We start from the raw sequence: 8,099 nt of genomic DNA, 5'->3' as shown, positions 1-8,099 counted from the left end.
TGGGATAGCTATGAGTTGGCATCCATTCCATGACAGTCGCTTTTTGTTTTGTTTTAGTTTAAAGAAGTAAGGCCAAGACACAGCTAAGACCTTTTCAGGAAAAATACTAGGATGGTTGTGGCCTTGCAACCTTGGAAGATGCCCAGGGGGTCGTCAGAGGTCCGCTAGAGAGCAAGGATAAGATGAGAGGGCACACTGATTTCTCCTCTGGGCTTCTGGGAAGCAAGTACGACCTGCCCCAGGATGTCCATAGGACCTGTACTCCCAGAGCACCAAGGGGGCTCATACTCCTGGGATAAAGGGCCCTTTTGATGGGGGCCCCCATGGCAATAAAGCATCTGTCAAAACTTTAGGGAAACGGTCATTTTAAAGCACTTCTAAAAATGACTTCTCCCTGCTGGCTAACTTTTGTTTTGGCTGAAACCAGGCTCTCCACCTTCAGCATCTCCAGGAGGCCATTTGGCCCTTTTGCAAGCATTCCTCTCTGCCAGCCTCCCCGACCCCTGCTCTGTCTTCACAGGTTCTAGATGGCCAGCCCTCCTAGACCTTTCCCAAGGTCTGGGCTCTTTGCATGGTCTTTGTGAGGCTCGGGGTACCTGGTACACCCTTGCTGACCTGACAATGCTATAAGCCTGCTGCCTTGCTCCTCTTCCAGAGAGGGGGCTTCCCTGAGGAGGAAGTAGGACTGCCGGTGCTACCTGAAAATCAGCCTCTTAGGCTTCTCTCAGGCTCCAGGAGCTCTAAAGACTGTTTCTCTCCTGAACAAGGCATTGAGGGATCAGAACCACAGTGGCAAGGGAACCCTACACTGGTCCCTCAGATAATGCAGATGAGGAGGAGAGCCAAGGAGAATGCTGTGCCTTCTCTGTGAGGATGGCAAGAGATGCCAGCTGAGGTCCCTGTGTGAAGGCTGGGAACAGAGTCCCCTTCAGACTTGGCAAACTTCAGAAGACAGGTGTCTTGGCGATCTAGTGCTGCCATAACCACACAAATCCCACCATGGCTTGCTTTCACCAGCAAAAATTTATTCTCTCATGGCTTAAAAGTCCAAATCCAGGACACCAACTCTAGGGAGAAGGCTTCCTATCACTGTTTGCTCAAAGGGAAGGTCCTTGTCTCCTTGTAACATCGGTGGGCCTGGCGTTCTCTGGAGGGCTCCTTAGGTCTTCATATTAACCTTCGCCTGGGTCTAGGAGGTTCTCAGCACAGAGACATTGGACTCAAAGGACATGCTTGGCTCTCCGTTCTTCTTTCCTGGTGGTACTGAGGACCTTCCCTCTCTGCTTGCTTCTCTCTCCTTTTCTTTCTGGCACAGACTGGCTCCCAGCGGAAATCCCCTGACATCAGATCAAGGGCAATCACATCAGACCATATCATAAAGGATGGCTACATCATTATACAATTGCCAAACCACTGAGCACCATGGCCCAGCCAACCTGCCATATAATTGGAGTCATAACAATAGGGAATCACCTAAGGAGATTGCATGGGACTCTAAGCTTTAAAAAATCTTCAAAGCTCAGTTTTAGGAGCAAAAAGACTCCCAGAATTGTGCCATCTCTCTCTCTCTCTCTCTCTCTCTCTCTCTCTCTCTCTCTCTCTCTCATTCTCTCCCTCCCCTTTTCTCTCTCCTTTTCGCTTCCGGTCTCACGTTCGTACGGAACTTTTGCTTCTTTCTGACCGCTGTTTGTTCTCCTTCTTCAACCTGGCTTGTTTTGCTTTCTACCGCTTCCCAACTCGGATCCTTGGACTTCACTCTACCGCCTTTCCCTTGCTCGATTGCCAGTTGCCAGGGAGTTGAATCTGACTCATGGTGCCCCGTGTGCTTCAGAGGAGGACTGTGCCCACTGTGTTTCCAGAGGTAGACCACCAGCCCTGGCTTCTAAAGTGCCTCTGGGCTCAAACTAAGCTTTCAGTTAGTAGCCCAGGATGCTAACAATTTGTACCATCTAGGGACTGCACCAGGAGCCCTCGTGGCACAGTGTTTATGTGTTGGGCTGCTAACCACAAGGTTGGCAGTTTGAAACCACCCACCATTCCATGAGGCTTTCCACTCCCACAGTCTCAGAAACCCACACAGGGAGTTCGGCCCAGTCCTAGAGGCTCCGTGAGTCAGAACTGACTTGATGGCACTGTTTAGAGGTACTCTGCTAGGTCCCAATTCAGAATGAATCAGAGAAACCTGATCAGCTCCTGTCAAACCGGAGATCCACATACTCAGGCTGATCCAATCTGCTGCCACCACGCATCTGGGCCAGGGGACTCACACTGTGAACACAGCTGGGTCCATTTAGCAAGTATTGTGGATGGGCGGAATCCCTACACGGCAGTGAAAGTGACAAAGATGAGTCGCTCTAAAGGGGCCTATGGATGGAGCCCTTGGGTGGCGCAAACCGCTGACACACTCTTGCTACCCCAGAGACTGGAGGTTCAAGTCCACCCAAAATTTCCTCAGAAGAAAGCCCTGGTGACTGACTTCTGGAAAACCCAGTGGACTGCAGTTCTACTCTGACACACATGGATTTGTCCTGCGTTGGATTCGACTCAGTGGCAAGCCATTAGATGTAGAAACTGGCGTGGTTTGCCCTGAGCAGAGTTGGAGTCCGGAGAGCAATGCATTAAGTATTCATGCTTCAGGCGCAGGGACATCCTTAGCAGATGACATCAGACTTCTTCAGCATTTCGAGGCAGGCTCCAAGCCGGCAGCATCTGCTCAGAGGCACGCTCGTTGGGAACTGTGTGTCTAGGCAAGTCCAGCTGTTGAATTCCTGAGAGACCAAAGGAGCCTGGCTGGTGCTGGAGACTGGGGAGTGCAGACTGAGTTAGTGGTCGACAAAAGATACTGCAGAAATGTAGAGGTTGGCATCCTGGTGGTCCTGTGACAGTCGCGATTGCCCTGTGACTTCTCCACAGTGCTTCCTGCTCTAGACAGCAATGGGCCGATGCTGGCCCATCAGGTGCTTCTAACTTGGCCTCGAGGCCGCCACCCCTATAATGCAATCCCAAGCACAGCTTGGGCGCAAGGCACCTCCCCAGTATTGTTGAACTTGGACACAGTAGCCCCATCTAGGGAGTCATGGGAAGGAGCGTGAATTCCTGATTTTCTGTGGTATGCTGGGAGCGTTCATTCCTCTGAGCCGCCTCTGGTTCCCTTGGCCCCGTTTTCTGGTCACTCTTATTTCCTCGGGTCATTTTTGCAATGCTTTTGGCCAAAGCAGCTCAGCGAAGATCATGAGACTGTACTAACAAAGGCTCTCTGGGAGGCAGGGGCTGAACTCCCTCCTCCCCAACAAATGGAAAAAACGGAGAGGTCATTTGACTCCTGCAAAATATCCCCCTGAGAAGACTGCTGATTTCCAGCTAACCACTAAGGACAGGAGAATGCATTCCAAGCCGGCTTTAGCAGTCGTCACAGAAATTGCCTAGTAACCGGTGGCAGCAGTTTGATTGTGTGATGTGCTGAACACCACACATTTGAATAGCTTGCTAAGTAGGAGATGACCTTGAGCCACAAAGCTTGTGATTTCAGGTGCCTTTAAGACAAAGCCCATGCAAAGTGGAGATGGAAAGAGAACCATAGAAAGCTGTGAGGTCAAGTACTAAATGCCAAGTTCTACTGACCAGGCCACAAGCAACACAGGGTAATGCAGCTGTATCTCCGTTCATTGAGAAAGCAAATGGAGAGGTGGAGCACAGGCCTTTCAGGATGTGGGTTCTCTACTCCTCAACTTTTAGGCACCCCAGAAACTCCAACCAGCCCCAGAGACCACAGCACCTCCGTCCTTCCAGGCACTCAGGTTGAGGGGTTGTGGGGCCAGGACTGAAGCTTCTCCTCGGTTAGGACTATGCCTCATAAGACTCCTGTGTCTGATGCAGGAGCATTACCTCCTGGAGTCCTCCGCTTCTACTCTGATAAACTTAAGCCAGGAGACTGGAACTTTCTGGCCCCAAGAACTGGAGGCAAACCGACCATCATAGATAAGGATTACTGTTGTGTCCTCTCAGGGCATGTATTGGAATCTTAGCCTTTGTTATGTAATTCAGTCATAGCAGGATAGGGTGGGTCCTAACCATGATCACTTCTGGGTTAGAAGCAGCAGTATAGACACACAAACAAGTGAACACAAAAGAGGAAGATATATGTAAGGTGACCAGACGTCCCGTTTTTGGTGGGACAGTCCGCTTTTTAACAATTTTTCCTGTATCCCGCGGCATTTTTTAAAAGTCCCGATTTTGGAAAGAATGCACGACAAGCTAGGGTATACGCTTTTTGGCTGCCGTGTGGCTATTTTGCCAGGATATGAGTTTTATCAATGGTGTCCCGCTTTCCCAATGTTGACATCTGGTCACCTTAGCTATATGCCATGTGACAATTGTCAAGGAACTGAAGACCTCTGGGACTGCAAAAAGGAAAAGGATGAGGACTTTCCCAAGAGCCAGTGGAGAGAGGTTTCTCCTGTGACTGTCACCCCGAATTCCAACATCCAGCCTGATGAACTGTTAGAAGCTACGTGTCTTAAATAAATAAATAAATAAACAAATAAATAAATAAATAAATAAATAAATAAGAATTTTTTTTTTTTTTTTTTTAAAGAAGATGCATGTCTGCTCTTTAAATAGTGTGGTATTTCTATTACAGAGGCATTGGGAAATCCACACCATTGCACTACATTCGAATGGAGCCAATTTACTATCATTGATGTCATCATAGCTTTACTGTTAGCCATTACACTGTTTTTCAAAATTTTGCTTAATATCCAGATGCTAAATACTATGAGAATACAGTATCCATTTCTTTATTTTTTAAGTTTTTTTTTTAAGACAAAAATCCAGTAAATTGGGGGAAAAATCTGAGAATATTTTCCCTGGACTTTGATAGGGCATTCATCTTCTGTCCCAGTTCTACCTTTAAAAAGTCCCCATTTCCAGTTTGATTAAAGAGATGCATGTGCCCAAAATGGCTGATAATAAATACAACCAAAAGACAAAAGCTCTCAAACTAAGGGCATTCAATAAACTCTAAGAGCGAGTCTCAGAATCACTCAAAATGCACCGAGGAAGGTTTGGCTAGAATCTGAAGTTCGGTCCTTCATCTTTGTTTTCCCCTCCATGTTTAAGGAGGCACGTGAACTCAATGTAGTTGAAGTTCCCTTGCTTATCAACAGGTGCTTCTCTGTGCAGCCCATCCATTTCCTCATGCAGGAACTCGGAGTCAGTGGCTGTCTCGGGTAATCTTCCTGAATGGTGCTCATTTCTTCTTCATGGAAGCATGCAAAAGCATTTCTGATGACATCTCCCGGGTCTGTCCCATTCCGTTTCTCCCCAAACATCGTAAGGAAAATGGTGAAATTGATGAGGCCTGGAGCCTCGTTCAGCATGGCACCCAGATAGCCCACAGTTGGATTTTTCTCCTCAGGGTGGCGAGCATGCCATGCATAGCTTCCTGGTCCATGAAGCCATCTCCATTCTGATCAATCATGTTGAAAGCCTCTTTGAACTCCTGAATCTGTGACTGGTCACACATGCCAAACACAAGGTTGCACACTGAGGGCGCTTCTTGGGGGTCTTGGTCCTTGTCCTTGTGCTCGACATGGTGACAGTTAAGTCCTGCACAGATGGGAGAATCGGAGCACTCCTGTGACCACCAAACTCCCTGAGCTGCCTTCCTTGCTGCTTCCTTACCATCCTTGTCTTCCAGTATCCATTTCTTCACATGGGATTCCCAAAGCAGAAATCCGGACCAAAGAGGACAGGCGTAGTGGTGCCACTTTGTAACATTACCAACAATATGCAAAAATAAAATATTCACCCTGGCCCCACCAGGTGTTCTTATTTTTTAAATGTTATGCGAATTTAGTAGCTTAAAGACAATTGATGTGTGTATGGATTGCGATAACAGTTGTATGAGCCCCTAATAAAATGTTTTAAAAAAAAAAAGACAATATCTCATCCATATTTCAAATTGTACTGATAGGATTACTAGTGAGACTAAATATTGTCCCATTTGTTTGTTGATTATATTTCCCCTTTTCTGAATTGTCTCTTCCCACTTTTTCACTTACATATTTACTGCAAGTCTGTTGCTATCGTTGGTAGGTGCCATTGAGTTCCGTCCAACTCATGACCAAAGTATGTGAGACAAAATCTTGCCACCCTTTCCTCTAAGGAGCATTTTGGTTCTACTTCTTCCAAGACACATTTGTTTGTTCCTTTGGCAGTCCACGGTACTTTCAATACTCTGACAACACCATCATTGAAATGCAGGATTTCTTTTTTGGTCTTCGTTATTCAATGTCCAACGTTCACATTCATATGATGCAACGGAAAATACTGTGGCTTGGGCAAGGCCCACTTTGGACCTCGAAATAATATCCTTGGTTTTCAACACTTTAAAGAGGTCTTGTGCAGCAGATTTACCCCATGCAACGATAGAATATAGCCCATGGATAAATATATCTTAAAATTTAAGCAGTATTTAGAAACAGGTTTTTCTCTTGGCTGCCAATATACCACATTCTCCTTGCTTCCCTGTACCTTACTAGATATCTATGAATACAATAATATATACAACTAAATGTAAAATAATTTTTATTTTCATATTTTTATCATATACACTTTTTAAATAATTTTTAAATAGTTTGGAAGTGATGTTGGTGTTTTAAATAAGATTAATTTCTAGATAGTATGGCTCCATTTATTAACTAATTATTCCTGTTGTCGATGCTTTCTTTAGCACACATTCAATTTGTATATATAATAGGGTACTTTTCAGGCTGTACAGGTTGCCTCCCTGACCTTCTCCCTGGGGCTGGGAATACACTGTTCTCACCAACAGACTGAACAGGTCAGACCGCCTAGCCCTGTCCAAGTTAGGGGAAATTCACACATTGTCTGCTTGCAGATTGAGAAATGGGATGTGCATTTGGAGTGTGTGTTTGTTCTGGTTCTAATTCCTCACAAGACTACTTGCCCTTTCTGCCCTTGTGTTCCTGGAGACACCAGTATATCCTGATATAAATGTCTCCTTTTTACTTGAGCCAATTTAAACAAGTTTCTGTAACTGGTGACTTAAAGAATCCCAAAATAAATTTTACCTTTCCAACAGTCCAAGGAAAATCCCCAGCCAATGAGGCTACCCCATTACTTGTCATAGAGATTAAAAAAGCTCCCTATAACACGTCATCAGAAGGATCTGCCAATAGAAGCAGCAAAATTCAGGAAAGAAGGACAGCTACATTCCGAATAGAGATACCAGTACCAGTTGCTGTCCAGTGAACTCTGGCTGCTGCCGATCCGATGTCAGAGTAGAACTGTGGTCTGTGAGACTTTGAATGGCTGATGTTTTGGGAACGAGGTCATCAGCCTTTTTTTTTTTCTTCTTGAGGCACCTCTGTGTGAACTCAAACCTCCAATTGTTTCATTAGCATTCAAGTGTGTTAACAACTTGCACTACCCAGAATTCCAGTCTGCACCCACGAGGGAGTAAGTACCCCTCCATGCCGCACTCCCCCCCAAAAAAACAAAACAGATTTTTTTCAAAGCTATGTATTTAAACTTCTTTTCTTTTTTTTACAAAACAGCCTTATTACCTATAAGTATTCTCCATTACACTTAATACATTTGTTAAATCTGTGATTCCATTCTTGGAAACATTTTTCAAACTTATATGTTTGGACAGCACCTCCCTTCTATTTTTCTTCACTTCTTCTACATCAAATCACTGTCTTTTCACATCCTCTTCATTCATGGAAACAAAAAGAAGTCACACGGAGCAAGGTCAGGTGAGTAAGGTATGTGGGGCAAGAGAAGTATGCTGTTTTTTGCCAAAAACTGGCACACTGAGATGGCTGTGTAAGCAGGTGCATTGTTCTGGTAGCAAAACCAGCCCCCCATCGGCCAAAAATCAGGCCTTTTTTGTCACACTCTGTTATGCAATCTTTTCAGAACCTCTAAGTAGAAAGCTTAATTAACAGTCTGACCTAGTGAAACAAACTCCAAATGCACAACGAGTCAGCATTTTTGTGCATTAGGAAAGTTGACAGATGTCCAGAACCAGGTTTGTCATCAGTTGACATTTCACCTCTTTTAAAACAAGAACA

At 45.4% G+C, this 8,099-nt stretch overlaps 1 pseudogene; it reads right to left on the bottom strand.

Moving 5' to 3' along the window:
* Window positions 1-5,067: 5,067 nt before the first annotated feature.
* On the bottom strand, window positions 5,068-5,601 carry LOC101659085 (annotated as a pseudogene).
* Window positions 5,602-8,099: the final 2,498 nt, after the last annotated feature.

This window comes from Echinops telfairi, unplaced genomic scaffold (genome assembly GCF_000313985.2).
Source record: "Echinops telfairi isolate 266 unplaced genomic scaffold, ASM31398v2 ScPeMD7_7424;HRSCAF=8462, whole genome shotgun sequence".
In the NCBI taxonomy this organism is placed as follows: domain Eukaryota; kingdom Metazoa; phylum Chordata; class Mammalia; order Afrosoricida; family Tenrecidae; genus Echinops; species Echinops telfairi.
The sequence above is the reverse complement of the archived record's forward strand: the minus strand, read 5'-3'. Positions and strand labels throughout refer to the sequence as shown.